Here is an 18,611-nt window from a genome sequence, read left to right on the forward strand (position 1 = left end):
AGAATATGGATTTACCCTGATGTTTCCTGGATGACACAAGAATGGCAAAAATGATTTTGTTCAATGAGACAAGAGACTTTGGCCTTAGAGGCCAAGTTTTTTTCATAGGTACCCAAGCAAATGTTTAAATTATTACATAGAGATTAAGAGCTCTGTTTACTAAGGTGCACTAGCATTTTTAGCGCATGCACAAAATTAGCGCATGCTAACTGTTTAGGTGCCCATAGGAATATTGTGAGCACCTACACAGTGCGCTTTAATGGTTAACGCACGCTAAAAGCACTAATGCGCCTCTAACATGGCTTAGTAAACGGGGCCCTAAGTATCTTTTCTTTGTCCCAGACCAATTACAGTCTTTTCTTGATTTTAAAAAAGTGTCTGTATCATCTGTCACAACTGTACTGACTTTCTATTCTGTAACATAGTAATAGGGAAGGATTCTGCATTATGCTAGTACTTAGTTCCTTTTCTTTGTCCCCTCTTTGACTAACTCCACTGTTCTAGTCTCTGCCCCTTATTTTTTTGTGGTCTAATTTGAGGAACTAATTATTTTATTACTTCTATGTTAATGTTTTTCCCTATATGTTTATTTTTGGTCATCCCCTTTATCAAAATTTTTTGTAACAAGTGGATACTTGCAATTACTTCAAAATTTCAATAAATATTTTTAAGAAATCTAAACCAGGATGAAACGCCATTCAGGATGAAAATTTCACCAAGAGAAAAACGTTGTCCATAGTATCAAATGGAACTGTCAAGATCAACAGGGATAGAATGGTTTTACCCCATTGTTGTAGTTCTCATTTCTCTAAGCAGAACAGAATTACAAGCCCCATAGATGCCACAGAGTAAAATGAAGACTGGACCAGGCTCACTAATATACAGTTATTAAATCAATCCTCCTTTTGTGACTCTGTAAACAGATATAAGAGATTAGCAATGGGAAAGCATTGACCCACAAGCCTCACAGTGCAGTACCTTCTTCAGGAGACATCTTTCCTCTCAGACTTGAGAAAAAACCCTGCAAATAGCAAGAAGAGTGAGTTGTGCATTATTGTATTTAACTTTTATCCACTAATTCATATTAGAATAGCAATCAAACAGTTTTATACTAAAACTAGTAAAAAAGGCCCGTTTCTGACACAAATGAAACGGGCGCTAGCAAGGTTTTCCTCGGAGTGTGTATGTTTGGGAGAGTGTATGTGAGAGTGACTGTTTGAGAGTCAGAGTGAAAGTGTGAGTGTGTGAGAGAGAGAGTGAGTCTCTCCCTGAGCCCTGCCCTCCCAATCCATGGCCATCCATGTTTCTCTGTCACCTGGCCCCTCCATTCATCACTATCCAGCAATTGCCCTCTCTCCCTTAGGCCTGCCCTGCAATCCATATCCATCCATGCCCATCTGTCCCCTCTATTCATCCCTATCCAGCAATTTCCCTCTCTCCCTGAGTCCTGCCCTCCCAATCCATGCCCATCCATGCTCCTCTGTCCCCTGCCCCCTCCATTCATCCATTTCCAGCAATTCCCCTCTCTCCATGGGCACTGCCCCCTCCATTCATCCCTATCCAGCATTTCCCCTCTCTGCCTGAGGCCTGCCCTGCAATCCATATCCATCCATGCCCATCTGTCCCCTCCATTCATCCCTATCCAGCAAGTCCCCTCTCCCTGAGTCCTGCCCTTCCAATCCATGCCCATCCATGCTCCTCTGTCACCTGGCCCCTCCATTCATCCCTATCCAGCAATTGCCCTCTCTGCCTGAGGCCTGCCCTGCAATCCATATCCATCCATGCCCATCTGTCCCCTCTATTCATCCCTATCCAGCAATTTCCCTCTCTCCCTGAGTCCTGCCCTGCAATCCATATCCATCCATGCCCATCTGTCCCCTCTATTCATCCCTATCCAGCAATTTCCCTCTCTCCCTGAGTCCTGCCCTCCCAATCCATGCCCATCCATGCTCCTCTGTCCCTTGCCCCCTCCATTCATCCCTTTTCAGCAATTTCCCTCTTTCCCTGAGCCCTGCCCTCCCAATCCATGCCCATCCATGCTCCTCTGTCCCCTGCCGCCTCCATTCATCCTTTTCCAGCAAGTCCCCTCTCTCCCTTCCATGGCCCCCCCTCGCATCCATGCTCCTCTCTCTCCCATGTCCCAGCCTGGCCCGCCCTCTCCCCCCCCCTTCGCATCCATGCCCCCCCCCATTCGCATCCATGCATCCCTTTTTTGTTTTTTTTATTCTTTTTAACTTTACCTCCGTGGCGTTTCCGGCAGCGAAGCGTCAGGGAAGAAGGCGGCGCTCCCGACGTCTAGCTTTCCCTTTGCTGTGTTCCGCCTTTTTTTGAAGGCGGAACACAGCGAAGGGAAGGCTAGACGTCGGGAGCGCCGCCTCCTTCCCTGACGCTTCGTTTCCTGATTTGTTTGTTTAGACGCGAGGGCGGGGCAGAGACGGCTGGGTGGCTTCACACCACGAACGCCACGAACCCTACAGCCAGGGACTCAGGGAGTGACGTCAGATGGCTTCAGAACGTTGTCCTCATTAGAACGTTCACGGTGCGTTTTATTATATTAGATGTTCTGCCCTTCAACTCAGACAAATTGGGAGCCAGTGTGTCATTAAAAGCTTGTTCACAAAAGTATTTTTGCTATGGTTATTTAAATCATAGCAAAAATAAGTCGTTTGCACAGCCAAGCTTTGTACAAGAAGGTGGGGGAATTGTTAGTAGTTCGGCTTCTTGAGATGCTAATGTCTGATAAACACTATCCCCCGGATTCTATGTAGTGTGACTAGAGATTAGCGCCGAAATCCAAGCATATTCTATAACAATGTGCACAACTTAATTGGCTTAAGCTAATCTGCATTGATGAAAGCTCTTAAGAAGCAATAATGAGCACTAATTGGCAATAATTACAATTTATGTGCACAACTCGCTAACCATATTCTGTAACGCAGTGCACCTAACTTGTAACGCGTGCAGGCAAAAAGGGGCATAGTTATGGGCGGGGAAATGAGCATTTCATGGGTGTTCTGAAATTTACTCACATAATTATAGAATTATGTGCATCTAAATCTACGTGCTGGCATTTACACCAAGTTTTCATTAGTGTAAATGGAGGTGCATAATTTTAGGTGCTGGGATATCAACTAAGTGTATTCTATATACCGCGCCTAAATCCAGGCACTGCTTATAGAATACACTTAGTCGGAAGTGTTTTCTGCGTGGATTTTTTTAGGTGCCATGTATAGAATCTCCCCCTCTGCTAGGAAATAAGCCAAAAGTATACCACTAACTAGGGGTGTAGCCATGGACGGGCCCAGGCCCACTCACTTTCCCCCCAGGCCCGGCCAGCCAACATGCTTGTACCAAGGGCGGGGCGGTCCGCACTAGCTCCTTCTCCAGCACCCAGCCTTAAAAACAAAATCGGCGAATCGCCTCGCGTCTGCTCTGCACTGCTGTACAGCAAGCAAATTGCCTAGTTGCATCGGCCTTTCCTTCACTGTGTCCCTCCCTCTGATGCAACTTCCTATTTCCGCGAGGGCGGGACACAGTGAAGGAAAGGCAGACGTGACGAGGCAATTTGCTTGCTATACAGCAGAGCAGACGCGAGGCGCTTTCTCCAAATTTTTTTTTTTTTTTTAAATGGCTGGGTGCTAGAGAAGAGGGTCATCTGACAGTTGAAGGAGCTGGTATGCAGGTGGGGACTGGGTCGGGGAGGGGGGCTCAGATGGGAGAAGGGGACTGGGTGTGGGTGGGGTGGGCTCAGATGGGAGAAGGGGCCTGGAGCTGGAACTGGGGTCTGAGAAGGGGGCAGAATGGGGCCATGCCTGGGGCAGGTGGGAGAATGGGTCTGGGGCTGAAAAGGGGGGCCTAATGCAAGGCATGTGGATGAAGGGAACCCCATGAAAAGGAGGGTAGGTGGGATAAGGGGGCTAGTACTAGAATTGGGGGCTGAAAAGGGGCAGGGGCTGAAACTGTGCGGACTGGGGGCTGAGAAGTGGATGGGGCTGAAGCTCGGGACTGGTGGGAGAAAAGTACTGGGGTTGAAACTGGGGACTGGGGGCTGAAAAGGGGACAGGGAGAAGTGGCTGGGGGCTGACGCTCCCACCCGGACTGGTGGGAGAAAAGGGCTGGGGCTGAAACTGGGGACTGGTGGGATAGTGGGGCTGAAACTGGGGACTGAAAAGGAGAGGCAGATGGGAGATGTGGGCTAGGGCTGGAATTAGGGGCAGGTGGGATAATGGGGCTGGAACTGGGAGCTGAAAAGAAGGGGCAGCGAGAGGGAGGGCAGACCCTGGATAGATGGGAGAGAGAGGGCAAAAGGTGGATTGAAGGGGCAGAGAGAAAGGGCAGACACTGGATGGCAGAGAGCGAGCGAAGACAGATGCTGGATGGAAGGAAGACGGTGAAAAGAAGATGAGGAAAGCAGAAACCAGAAACAACAAACTGTAAATAAAATATATATTTTTATTTTTTTGCTTTAGGATAAAGTAGTATTGTTAATAAATATTTATAAATGAACTTGTAAATAAGGTAATCTTTTTATTGGACTAATTTTAATAAATTTTGACTAACTTTCGGAGAACAAAACCCCCTTCCTCAGGTCAGGATATGATACTGTTTGCTTCTTGTACACTTTCCTAAGCTTTTCACTTTGTAATTTTTATTTAATTCTCTGTAAGCTACATTGCGCCTGCATGAGTGGGAAAATGTGGGGTACAAGTAACCCATAAATAAATAAATACTGTAACAGCACTATACTGTATTGACCTGAGGACGGAGGTTTTGGCCTATGAAAGCTAAATGTATTAGTCCAATAAAATGGTATTTTATTTTCTATATTTGTTTTATTTCTATTTGTTAACTTGTAAAGTGGTGATTGGTATTTGTTAGTTTTTTTCAAATTTACATCTGCTGTCTTTATATTTTGCACAGTACTAGGAGACATTTTCTGTTTCTGTGGCGTTGCATTGTATGCAGAGTCTGGCATCTTGGGGGTTCAGTTTAATTTTTGTCTAAATAGAAAGTTTATGATTGCTTATTCTATAGTGGATTAGGGTGTGTCTGTGTTTGTGAAAAAGACATGGCTTTCAGTTGGCATTGACTGTGCAGGATCGATGATCTGTACTATTCTGTCTGGTTTCGTTTTAGAATAGGTGAATTGATGTTCTAGTGCTCACTGTAGTGTTTAAGATGCTTTCCTTTTCCTTGAGTGACTTGTAGAAATGACTGCTTATGGTATGCTAAAATTGCTCTATAGGTCCTGAGTGTTTTGTATTCTCAGTATGCCTGGTACTGGATTTTGGAGGGGGGTGTTAAAAAATGGCCGGGCCGGGTGTCAACTACCATGGGTAAGCCACTGCTTTGATTGCTGTCGCTGCCTATTCTTCCGCGGCTGATGCCAAACTATGGGGGAGGGGGAAGGGCAGGGTTGATGCCAGTCTACAGTTCTAGGCTAGAGATTTTGGGACAGTCCTGCATTTCTGACCACCCCATTGTTATGGGACTTGCAGCACTGATTTCCATGGGCAGAATCAGGCACTGCAAATCCCACACTGATTTGGGTTATAAAGTTTAAATCAGGACTGCACAAAATCTCAAGCCTGGAACTGGGTAATTTGCCATCTCTGTGATTTCTAATTTTTTGTATTTTATTCTGCAGTTTGTAAGGGGTGGTCTGTTCTGCATGTGACCGACGTAAAAGATTCTGTGTGCATGTAGTTCGTGTGGGGATCTATATGAGTCTGACTTTTCTGGCTTTTTAAATGGGAATGTCAGTTTCAGAATTTACCTGTTTTATGAATACAGCTTAATCAGGCATTTGTTACAAAGCAAAGTTTGAAGGATATGTACCATTGACATGTTTGCCTTATAGCAGTCATATTTGGTCAAGTTTAAGATATGGGATAAAATCACTATATTTAAAAATGTCGGTGTTCTAACCAGATATGTGGTTTATGTTAATGCAGGAGAGCTGTTGCACAGACTGTTTACTTAGAAATCCATCATCAAATGCACTCTAAGGCATTATTAAGGAGTATCCCAAGCAACACTACTCACACCTAGTGCCCACCCATATCAGCTCTGGGCCCACCCAAAATGTCAGGTCTGGCTACACCACTGCCACTAACATTTCCACCATCTTGCTATGCAAGAACTGATCATACAAAAGACTCAGTCTGCTTTATAGTTGCCCTTCTTTTGTGGAATACATTATCCAAGTATTTATGATTAGAAACAACTTTTCAAAGGTACAAAGCTGGATGTGCTACCCACATTTATGTTTAATCATTTTTATTGTCAACAAATGCTGCATAGTACATCACAGGCGTGAAATAAAACTTACAACTTAGATCAGCCATGTTGAATTTTCCATTAACAAATAGCTTTGCAACCCCAATCCCTGAACTGAGTAACTCCCCCCCCCCCCCCACTTGTGAGTCATTCAAATGTTCAATATATAACTTCTCGCTCGTGAGGGCATAGTCAGCCACAAAGGTTCCCACAGTTTGCGGAACTCCTCTCCTTCAGTGCTGTCCAGTACCCGCACCCTACATCTATCAAGCTTCATTTGCTGTATCATCAGAGCACGCCAGCATGACAGAGGAGGTCTCAACTCCGACTGCCAGGTTTTCAGAATTGTGAAAATCCCAAATAGTATCGCCCACTGCACATATCTCTTAAACCCTGGTGGTGGCATCTCTGTAAATTTATAGGTATAAAATAGAATCAGAGGGTCGCACACTAGAGAGCACCCCCATTGTGTGTGTAAGGAGTGAAGGACATCCCCCCAGAATTGCTGTACCAGTGGGCACAGCCAGAACATATGTCCCAGCGTGGCTGATCCACTCCCACACCTGGTACAGGTCCCATCACAAGATTCAGTTATATGAGCTACTCTCTTTGGTGCCAAATATGTCCTCATGAAGAATCTATATAGCTTCTCACACTGCGGGACTGACAGGTGATGCAGATACATTTTCCTTATGAATTTCTTACAATTATCCGGTGTAAGTGTGCAACCCAAGTCCTCTGACCAACTTCTAGCCAACCGCATATAATCTATTTCTTGGGTAGTGTCTTTAAGCTGTTGGAGATGAAACCGCAGGGGGACAGTTACCTGTGCCCCAAGAGAATAATTCTCAGTGAGTATATCTACTACATCTTCTGTGAGGTCAGACCACAAGAGGGAGGACACACAATGTTTTAATTGTGTGTATGCAAAGTAGTGTGTGCCAGGGATGCCAAACTCTGCTGTTAGAGCAGCAAGTGTTTTAAGCTGCCCCTCTTCATTAACTACTTGGGACAAATAAACGACACCTCTGTTCCTCCACTGGCCAAAGGCACTAGCACCCAGCCCTGGAGGAAACTCTGGATTATTGCAAATAGAAAGCAGAGGTGTAACTTTGGCGTTGAAATTATGTCTCCTACACACCCACCTCCAGGTAGCTCTAAGCGAGTGCAATAAGGGATGTCGGTGATATGCTAAGGGTGGTAAGCGGTAACCTGTGTGCAGGAGATAACTAAAGTGTGTCCCGGGGAAAATTGACGTCTCAGCCACAGTATTGGAAAACTTCGCTGTTCCCCGAAACCAATCGTTGACGTGCCGCATTGCGCATGCTATCGAGAGGTTCCTTAAACTCAAGAGCCCCATCCCGCCCTGTTCTTTTGGCGTGAGGATCACTGACAAAGGTAGTCTGGGACGTTTACCCCGCCAGAAAAAATTTTGTGTTAGCCTATTTAAAACCCGTTCCTCTTTCCCTTTCAGAAACAGTGGAAGCTGTTGAAAAAGGTAAAGCCACCTCGGGGCCATAAGCATGTTAAAGAGTGCGATCCGCCCCCATAGAGAGAGTGGAAGGGCCTGCCACAGCGTCAATTTGAGTTTCATGCTTTCCATCATTGGGCCGATATTGAGTTTATATAGTGTCGACAGTTCCTGTGGAATTAATATTCCCAGATATTTTAGTTTTGTATCTGCCCAACATAGCGGAAAGCTCCCCTGCCAAGTATGTTGCAACCCAGCGTCTAAGGCAAGTGCGCATGACTTCTGAAGGTTCAGCGAAAACCCCGAACGAGCCCCGTATCGCCCCACAACTTCCAGGACGTGTCGCAAAGACACCTGGGGCTCTCTCAGGACCAGCAGAATGTCATCCGCATAAGCCAACATTTTCACCTCTTCACCAGCAATGTTCACCCCCTTAATTTCTCCTGCACCATTCAGAGACCGTATCAAGGGCTCCAAGGAAAGATCAAATAAGAGGGGCGACAGGGGACACCCCTGTCTTGTTCCCCTACGAACCGGAAACCAATCAGATCTCCCCCCATTTGCTACTATTTGTGCTCCTAGCCCTTCATATAGTGCTCTTATAGGACGAATAAATCCCTCTGGAAACTCCATCCACTCTAACACTCTGAACAGATAACTCCAATCCACATGGTCAAATGCCTTCGCTGCATCTAGGCTAACTAACATACCAGGTTCTTTTTGACCAGTGCATTGGGCCATGGCTAAGAGAATTCTCTGCACGTGTAAAACAGAATGACGCTTGGGGATGAACCCCACCTGTGCTGGACTTATGAGGTCCGAGATATTCGCTGCTAATCTATTAGCCAGGATCTTTGCTAAAAGTTTGACGTCTACATTGATAAGAGAGATGGGGCGGTAGGAGTCGGGGTCCTCCGACGGTTTGCCCTGTTTAAGTAATAGTGTGATCAGAGCTGTGTTTTCGTGCTGTGGGAGCGTCCCATCATCTATCACCGCCTGGTAGTAATCCATTAAAGGTGAGACAATGGACAACTGTAGTGTTTTGTAAAATTCCCCAGAGAATCCATCTATCCCCGGGGCCGATCCCAACTTGAGGCTGCGAATAGCGTTTTGGAGCTGTTTTAGCTGTAGGGGCAGTTCCAAGGCATCACGGGTTCCCTCGTCTAACCGTGGCATCCCCAAAGTGGACAGGAACCTGTCCACCTCCTCCACGGAGGGCGGGCCGGCTGATGTATACAAGTTTCTAAAGTGTTTCTGTAATAGACTCAGTAACTCATTGGTTCTATTGTGCATATTCCCTCGCGGGTCCTTCAGTGCAGTGATAGTACGATTTCCAGACAGGGGACTAACCATCTTGGCCAACAGACCTCCCTGCCTGCTCCCATATTTATGTAATCTAAATTTCTGGTGTGTGATGTTCTTTTGTGTTTGTTCTTGTATTAAAGAATTTATGGTAGCTTGCAGCGCTTTGTAGTTATCTCTATGTGTCTGTGAGGGGGAGGTTATAAGCTTGCACTTGGCATTGCTCAATTGCGCTGTCAGATTAATGATACTCGCGGCCACTTTTTTCTTTCTGGCCGCCATGTAAGAGATAACCTCTCCCCTCATAACTGCCTTTGCAGTACACCAATATAAGACTGGGTCCATTCTGTGTTGCTGATTGTGGGAAGAGAACTCCTCCCATTTTTTCTGTAGGAAACTGGTAAAATCTATGTCTTTCGCTAAATATCCAGGAAATCTCCAATGTTTTGTTGTGTGGTTCCCCCCACCTATTTCTAGAGTAATCTTCATCGGAGAATGGTCTGAGATTATAATTTGTTCTATGGAGGCTTCTATGGCACATGGGAATAAAGATGCCGATAGACAAATGTACTCTAAGCGTGCCCAAGTCCCATGTGCACAGGATCTATGTGTAAAATCTTTGCTCTCCGGGTGTAGAGCTCTCCATGTGTCTATTAACCCAAGCGAGGTCGTGAAAGAAGACAGTATATCCTGCCCCTTTCTGTTATCTGCCCTCATGTTCCTCCTCCCTGTACAATCCACCTCGTTGTCCATAATTGCATTCATATCTCCTGCAAGAATTATCTCCTTATCTTGAAACGGGAGGAGGGCCCGCATCAATTCAGGAAAAAAGTCTGGTGTTTGGGGAGTGGGAGCGTACACTGTGACAGCAAGTACAGTTCTTTTCCCTGAATATTCAGCCTGACCATCAAATAGCGCCCCTCATCATCTTTTAACAAAATTTCTGATGAATACACTAAATGTTTACGATATAAGATTGCAACCCCCCCTCTTCTTCGACCTGAGGATACATAATCTACCTGACCCACCCACATTTTCTTAAGCTTTTCGTGCTCTTCAGCAGACAATCTGGTCTCTTGAAGACAAGCTATGTCTGCATTAAGTCGCTTTAAATGTGTTAGGACCGAGAGTCACGTGACGCTATGAGGAAGGGTGGTCGCAAGTGAGCGACGCTCTGGCCCTTATCCTAAACCTCCGAGAATCGCACTGAATTTCGGCCCCGAAAAAAGTGTGTAACGAGCCTGGAGCAAAGGCAGCACGCAGGGGTAATAGCCTCAACAAAAGAAAACGGCTCCGATGGCGACAAAATCGACACAGAAGGAAAAACTCAGAGGCAAATCGGCGGAATCCAAGATGGCGGCATCCCCGGACCCCGCAGGATCAGTCTCATTGGCCTAGGTGGCAGAGATCACCGCAGAAATGTTGACGGTTCTGGAAGAGATGCTGGAGAGGCGATTAACACCTATAAGTACCAAGCTGGAACAGCTGCAAACGCGGATGGAAGATCTGACACGCGAGTGTGTGGCCTTCTAAACGAGGATGAGCGAGGTGGAAGACAGAATGACGGACGTGGAAGAGACACAAAAGACGATGCAAAAGAAAATGGAGTTGGTGGAACAAAAACTGGAGGACCTAGAGAACAGGTCCAGACGGAACAACCTGAGGCTGGTGTGGGGTTCCCTGAAAGCGTGAGAGACCAGGACTTAACTGTGGAGGTTGAACGCTAGCTTGCAAAAGCTGTTGCATTTCCGGCGGAGATCGGAACAGTAAGGGTGGAAAGAGCCCATAGAATAGGACCCCGCAAGACTCATATGGACAAACCCCGAGTGGTTATCATGCGGATTCTCAACTTTGTCCACAAGCAATTCATATTGAAGCACTCCCGTGTGGACAAGCAACTGTCATATGACAACAAGTGTATCCTGTGCTTCCAGGACTATTCAGCTGGAGTGGCGGGGCGCAGACGGGCTTTCTCGCCAATATGTACAAAACTCTTTGAGTGGAAAATCAGATTTGCTTTAATATATCCTGCTACCTTAAAGATCACTCATAAGGGAACAGACTACTCTTTTGAAGCAGTGGCGGAGGCGCGGAGGTTTGTCTCACAGTTGGAGGAAGAGCAGGCAACCGGCTCGGGCTGAGAGGAGACACTTGGAGAGGGCGATTGAAGCCCGGAATCTCTATTTTGGCTGCAAAAGGCAGCAACCAGAGAATATTAGAGACAAGTAATCACGGGGACTTTGTATGGGCCTTAGGGGTTGGAGAGATGGAGGTTGGGACATGGACATAATTTACCTCCCTCTATCCCCCACTACTCAGGGGGAGGGGTGGGAATTGTGTAGAAAGTTTAAAGTTTTTAGGATATAGTTTGAATGGGTTCTGTTAATAAAAGTTGGAAGTTCTGTTAAATTCAAAAGAGAAGGGGTTGGTGAGTGGGGACGGGGCTTGTTAAGCTGGATGTAGGAGGGGGAGGATGAGGGGGCGTCCAGGCGTGACAGTTTCCATACTGGGAACAGAGGTCAAGGGGAGGCAGGGTTGGGAAGGGGGGGAGGGGAAGGGGAGGGGCAGGTAATAGGAACGGTATGTGTGACGGTATGTTATAACAGATAAGGGTGACCAGATCTTATTTGAAAGACAAAGAAATGTAAATGCAGAATTAAAACCAGAGAGGTGCTGGCTGGGAGGCCTCTCTGGAGGTGGAGTTTACGGAAACAAAACTGTTGTTATCTTGGATGGGTGGAGCTCATGGTAAAGCTGGTATCTTGGAATGTCGGGGGCATTAGTTCCCCGATAAAAAGATCTAAAATATTACAACAGCTGCAGAGATATAAAGTTGATGTGGCGCTGCTGCAAGAGACGCATCTTTCACAAGCAGAACACGCGAAACTTAAAACATGGTGGGTAGGAGATTGCATAGCGGCAGCGGCTATAGGAAAGAAAGGAGGGGTGGCAGCCGCCATTCATCCAATATTCATAGACCCGGGAGGTAGGTTTGTGTTAATTGAATTGGAACTGCAGGGCCAAAAAATTATACTGTGTAATATCTATGCACCCAATCAATACGACAAAAAGTTTTATACTAGTGTGATTAACCAACTACTAAATTGCACAGGGGCCCATTTGGTTGTGGGGGGTGATTTTAATACGGTTTGGGATCCACAACTAGATAGTTCACAGGGGATGCGTAGAGATATGGGGGCATCTGACAGGGGATTGCGCCGTATGGGGAGCTTGCTAGACCTGGTTGACGTATGGCGAGTTCTCCATCCTACAGAGAGAGATTATACACACTTATCAAGAGCCCACTCCACACAAGCGAGGATTGACTATGTGCTGGTGTCTACAGGATTGTTTAGCAAGGTTCTTAAAGCAGAGATAGGGACCTATACAATATCGGATCATGCTTGGGTACTCAAGGAATGGTCCACGAGCTCTCAGGTGGGGGGCAGAGGCTGTTGGAGGTTCCCGATGGAGCTATATAGAGACATACGCTTTAAAGAGAAAATTGTGGGTTGTTGGCGGGATTATGCAAATTTAAATGGGGGGCATGTAAGTGACCCAATTCTGTATTGGGACGCTGCGAAGGCGGTACTTAGGGGAGAAGTCATCAGTTATTCACATTTTGTAAGGGTGGCTCGTAATAGAGAAATTTTGAGACTGTGTGCGCAAATTTGCAAAGCCCGTAAACAGTTTGGTCAGACACATAGTATGGCTCATAGAACGCGTTTAATGGAATTGTAAGTGGCATTAAACGAGCATTTGCACCAGAGGGCAGCTAAATCCCAAGCCTACTATAAATACCAATTATATTTACATGGTAACAAGATGGGCCGCTTGTTGGCTCGATTGGCAAAGCACAGAGGGGGAGGAGGAAGGGTGCTCCAGTTGAAGGATAGTCAGGGGAATGTAGTGCGGAAAGATGAGGATATATGTAGGGTCTTTCAAAGGTTCTATAGCCGGCTATATGATAAACTACAGGAACAAGGGCTGCCGGGACATCTTTATTTAGAAAATCTTAACCTGCCAACTTTGAGGCAGATTGACCTGGAAAAGTTGAATAGGCCAATACAGGAAGAAGAGGTGGCATTGGTGATAGCAAGGGGTCCACTTGGTAAAGCCCCGGGACCGGATGGGCTTAGAATGGAATTTTATAAGACACTAGGAGAGGAGATCATACCAACGCTGACCAGGTATCTAAATAGAGTGGTGGAAGTGGAGAAATTGCCGCATACTTTATCCTCGGCACAAATTGTAGTCCTACCAAAGCCGGGCAAGGATCCATCTAAGCCAGAGTCCTACCGCCCCATTTCTCTACTAAATGTGGAAGCAAAAATATTGGCAAAGATAATGGCTAATCAGGTAGCAGGAATGTTACCTAGATTGCTACATGAGGCGCAGGTGGGTTTGTGGAGGGGAGAACAGTAGCAAAAAACTTAAAGGAGAATACTGATGGCACTAGAGACCCGAAAGAGGAGTAAGATCCCGTCAATGCTTATCAGTTTCGATGCTGAAAAAGCATTTGACAGGGTACGCTGGGACTTTATGTTTACTACTCTAAGGGCATATGGGTTTGGGGGGCGCTTTATGTCGGTAGTTAAAGCCTTATATCAAGCCACAGTTCTGGTAAATGGTTTAGAATCAGAATGTTTTCCTATACTTCAAGGAACAAGGCAGGGATGCCCACTATCGCCCTTGCTATTCGTCTTAACCCTGGATCCTTTTATTAGAGACGTGGCAGATAATGTTTCAGTGAGAGGCGTGCGGGTGGGAGATAGGGATTTTAAAATTGCAGCGTTCGCAGATGATTTGCTGGTATTGTGGACTGATCCGAGGGAATCATTTATAGCCTTAATGGAAATCATACGGGAATATGGCGACTTTGCGGGCTTACGTATAAATTTAGCTAAGTCAGAGGCGTTGGCCTCCTCAGAGGAGGTGAGACAGATATGGGGGGGAACATTTCCGCTAGTTTGGGCAGACGGTTCATTTAGATATCTGGGCATCAGATTGACATTGGAATTGGAGCAGTTATATGACCTTAATATTAAGGGTTTGATAAGAGAAACCAAGAATCATTTGGAAAAATGGGGAAATCTTCCATTATCATTGAGAGGACGGATAAATTTAGTGCAGATGATGATATTTCCCAAGTGGCTCTATGTACTGCGGACATTGCCGCTTTGTCTGACCCGGAAAGATTTGAAGAGGCTATATGGAATTTTCAGCAAAAAAGCCAAAGATAAGGTTTTCCTACCTGCTAGGGAATTGGAATCAGGGGGGCCTGGGAATCCCCGACCTATATGTGTATAACCAAGCTTGTTTGCTACGTCATCTGGGGGACTGGGTTTGTAAGACCAACATATATACTCCGACTGATATGGAAAGGGAATATTTTGCCCCATATGATTTCCTCTCTTTGTTGCATATGACCCAGAAACAACTTCCGCGACAATTTAGTGGCTGTGTGATACTCACATCAATGAGGGAGGTATGGAAAGGGTTGGCGAGAAAGTTGGGGGGGAGCTATACGGTGTCTGACCAACTGGCAATAAGGGGGAATCCGACCTTCCAGTCAGGTACAGATAATCCAGTATTTATAAAATGGGAAAGAGAGGGTATTAGGAAACTGGAACACCTCCTGGGGAGAGATGGAGAACTAATAGGTTATGAAGAATTGCAGAGACGAGTAGGAGTTTCTTGGGGGAATAAGTTCGCGTATGTCCAAATTAAACACTATGTATCTGCTTTAGATCAACCTATGCTGAGACAGGGTTTAGGGCAAAGAGTGAAGGATTTTTTTCAAGAAACAGAAGCAACAGGCCTGTCAGTGTCGGCACTTCATAAAGCATTGATCCGTCGGGGACCTCTGGCAAAGAATTATGAGGTTATAAAAGGTAGATGGGAACAAGAGGCAGGGAGACCCCTGGTGGGTTGGGAAGGGGGAACCATGCTGAAGGGAATAGCAACCCTTACGTCAGATGAAAGGCTATGCGAGTGTGGTTATCGGACAATCATGCGGGCATATATATCAGGGCAACAGTTGTCACATACAGTGGTGGAAATAAGTATTTGATCCCTTGCTGATTTTGTAAGTTTGCCCACTGACAAAGACATGAGCAGCCCATAATTGAAGGGTAGGTTATTGGTAACAGTGAGAGATAGCACATCACAAATTAAATCCGGAAAATCACATTGTGGAAAGTATATGAATTTATTTGCATTCTGCAGAGGGAAATAAGTATTTGATCCCCCACCAACCAGTAAGAGATCTGGCCCCTACAGACCAGGTAGATGCTCCAAATCAACTCGTTACCTGCATGACAGACAGCTGTCGGCAATGGTCACCTGTATGAAAGACACCTGTCCACAGACTCAGTGAATCAGTCAGACTCTAACCTCTACAAAATGGCCAAGAGCAAGGAGCTGTCTAAGGATGTCAGGGACAAGATCATACACCTGCACAAGGCTGGAATGGGCTACAAAACCATCAGTAAGACGCTGGGCGAGAAGGAGACAACTGTTGGTGCCATAGTAAGAAAATGGAAGAAGTACAAAATGACTGTCAATCGACAAAGATCTGGGGCTCCACGCAAAATCTCACCTCGTGGGGTATCCTTGATCATGAGGAAGGTTAGAAATCAGCCTACAACTACAAGGGGGGAACTTGTCAATGATCTCAAGGCAGCTGGGACCACTGTCACCACGAAAACCATTGGTAACACATTACGACATAACGGATTGCAATCCTGCAGTGCCCGCAAGGTCCCCCTGCTCCGGAAGGCACATGTGACGGCCCGTCTGAAGTTTGCCAGTGAACACCTGGATGATGCCGAGAGTGATTGGGAGAAGGTGCTGTGGTCAGATGTGACAAAAATTGAGCTCTTTGGCATGAACTCAACTCGCCGTGTTTGGAGGAAGAGAAATGCTGCCTATGACCCAAAGAACACCGTCCCCACTGTCAAGCATGGAGGTGGAAATGTTATGTTTTGGGGGTGTTTCTCTGCTAAGGGCACAGGACTACTTCACCGCATCAATGGGAGAATGGATGGGGCCATGTACCGTACAATTCTGAGTGACAACCTCCTTCCCTCCGCCAGGACCTTAAAAATGGGTCGTGGCTGGGTCTTCCAGCACGACAATGACCCAAAACATACAGCCAAGGCAACAAAGGAGTGGCTCAGGAAGAAGCACATTAGGGTCATGGAGTGGCCTAGCCAGTCACCAGACCTTAATCCCATTGAAAACTTATGGAGGGAGCTGAAGCTGCGAGTTGCCAAGCGACAGCCCAGAACTCTTAATGATTTAGAGATGATCTGCAAAGAGGAGTGGACCAAAATTCCTCCTGACATGTGTGCAAACCTCATCATCAACTACAGAAGACGTCTGACCGCTGTGCTTGCCAACAAGGGTTTTGCCACCAAGTATTAGGTCTTGTTTGCCAGAGGGATTAAATACTTATTTCCCTCTGCAGAATGCAAATAAATTCATATACTTTCCACAATGTGATTTTCCGGATTTAATTTGTGATGTGCTATCTCTCACTGTTACCAATAACCTACCCTTCAATTATGGGCTGCTCATGTCTTTGTCAGTGGGCAAACTTAAAAAATCAGCAAGGGATCAAATACTTATTTCCACCACTGTATACTACTACTACTATTTAGCATTTCTATAGCGCTACAAAGCATACGCAGCGCTGCACAAACATAGAAGAAAGACAGTCCCTGCTCAAAGAGCTTACAATCTAATAGACAAAAAATAAAGTAAGCAAATCAAATCAATTAATGTGTACAGGAAGGAGGAGAGGAGGGTAGGTGGAGGCGAGTGGATACAAGTGGTTACAAGTCAAAAGCAATATTAAAGAGGTGGGCTTTCAGTCTAGATTTAAAGGTGGCCAAGGATGGGGCAAGACGTAGGGGCTCAGGAAGTTTATTCCAGGCGTAGGGTGCAGCGAGACAGAAGGCGCGAAGTCTGGAGTTGGCAGTAGTGGAGAAGGGAACAGATAAGAAGGATTTATCCATGGAGCGGAGTGCACGGAAAGGGGTGTAGGGATGGACGAGTGTGGAGAGATACTGGGGAGCAGCAGAGTGAGTACATTTATAGGTTAGTAGAAGAAGTTTGAACAGGATGCGAGGAGCGAGTTGCATTAAATGCAGTCAAACCCCACATACATTGTTCCATGCATTTTGGGCATGTCCAGGGGTAAGGGCTTTCTGGACACAGGTTGAGAGATTCCTATCCCGGATACTAGGATCATCAGTAACGGGAACTTGGGATCACTTTGTATTGGACACGAAAAGGGCCTTCAGGACACACTCAGCGGGGGCACGCACCTTATGCCTTAAGCTTAGCTTGGTGGCGCGGAAGACTGTTCTGCAGTATTGGACGGCTCCGGAGTCGCCGGCTTACTGGCACTGGAGAAATCAGGTACACCTTTTAGCAACATGGGAAGCACGGGAGGCTAGGGGCTCCCCGAAGAGATATGCACATTTTAAACAGATATGGGGCCCTAGAGGACGTAGTTTACTACTTAATTGGCATAATGCGACACCCTGAAGGTTAAAGATAATCCTGATCACACACAAATTTTGTAGTTAAAAGACAGCGGGGGGGGGGGGGGGGGGGGGGGGGGAGGGAAGGGGGAAGGGATCTCTCCGGGCTATCAGAATACAAGCCAGGAGGGAGATCGAGGAGAGAGGGGTGAAGGGGTAAACAATCGGATGGTATCATTGGAAAGAAGAGGGAAGGAGGGGTGGGGGGGAGGAGGTTAAAAAAGGGGGGGGGGGGAAATAATGTTGGATTATGATAATGATCACAGACGACAATTGCCTTTGTAGATTCATGTGTGCAAATTTTATTTCTGTATTGGTTGGTCAATAAAAATGTTGAAACATAAATGTGTTAGGACCTTCTTTCGTTTTATTGGGGAGGAAATCCCCCCCACATTCCACGTTATAAGTTTATAAGAGGCAGTCCCTTATGAATATACTAGTAAAAAAGGCCCGTTTCCGTAACAAATGAAACGGGCGCTAGCATGTGGTTTGGGGTTTTTTTTTTTTTTTTTTTCCTGTTTGATATTAAGGGATATAAGTGTTTTCAAAAAAGAGCTTTACTATAAAAACATGTTTGTCGGGTTTAGGTAAAAATCCTTACCAGTCACATAGTTTCAAACAACCTTTGGAGAGTGTGTGTTGAGATGGTCTGTGTGAGAGAGACTGAATGTGCGTTTGTCTGTGTGTCACACAGAGAGACAGAGACTGGTTGCCAGCATGTGTGAGAATGAGAGTATGTGGCAGGGTGCCCCCTTCCTCCCTCCCAGTTCCCTGGTCTTTATGTCAGTTGCAGGGATTTCCCCCTCCCCCCTCCCCAGGCTTGCAAAGTGTCATGGAGCAGAGTGTGGCTTTGAGGGTGTTTATGGCTGCAGAGATGATATAGAGTGATTCAGATAGCAATTGAGTATGCATGTATTTTTGTTTACATTCTGTGGTTTTTTTGGGGGAGGGGTGTTTCTGTTAATGTATGTGTTTGTGGTGCATTGTCTGTGCATGTGTGACAGAGC

At 46.1% G+C, this 18,611-nt stretch overlaps 1 long non-coding RNA gene across 3 annotated transcripts in view; it reads right to left on the minus strand.

Moving 5' to 3' along the window:
* LOC115458382 overlaps positions 1 to 18,611 on the minus strand; it is a 67,257-nt gene that overhangs the window by 22,173 nt on the left and 26,473 nt on the right. For all 3 annotated transcript variants that reach the window (XR_003940046.1, XR_003940048.1, XR_003940047.1), the window contains exon 3: positions 979 to 1,021. This is a non-coding gene — a long non-coding RNA (uncharacterized LOC115458382). The remainder of the gene's footprint in view (positions 1 to 978; positions 1,022 to 18,611) is intronic.

The sequence above is a fragment of the Microcaecilia unicolor genome, chromosome 14, assembly GCF_901765095.1.
Source record: "Microcaecilia unicolor chromosome 14, aMicUni1.1, whole genome shotgun sequence".
Lineage (NCBI taxonomy): Eukaryota > Metazoa > Chordata > Amphibia > Gymnophiona > Siphonopidae > Microcaecilia > Microcaecilia unicolor.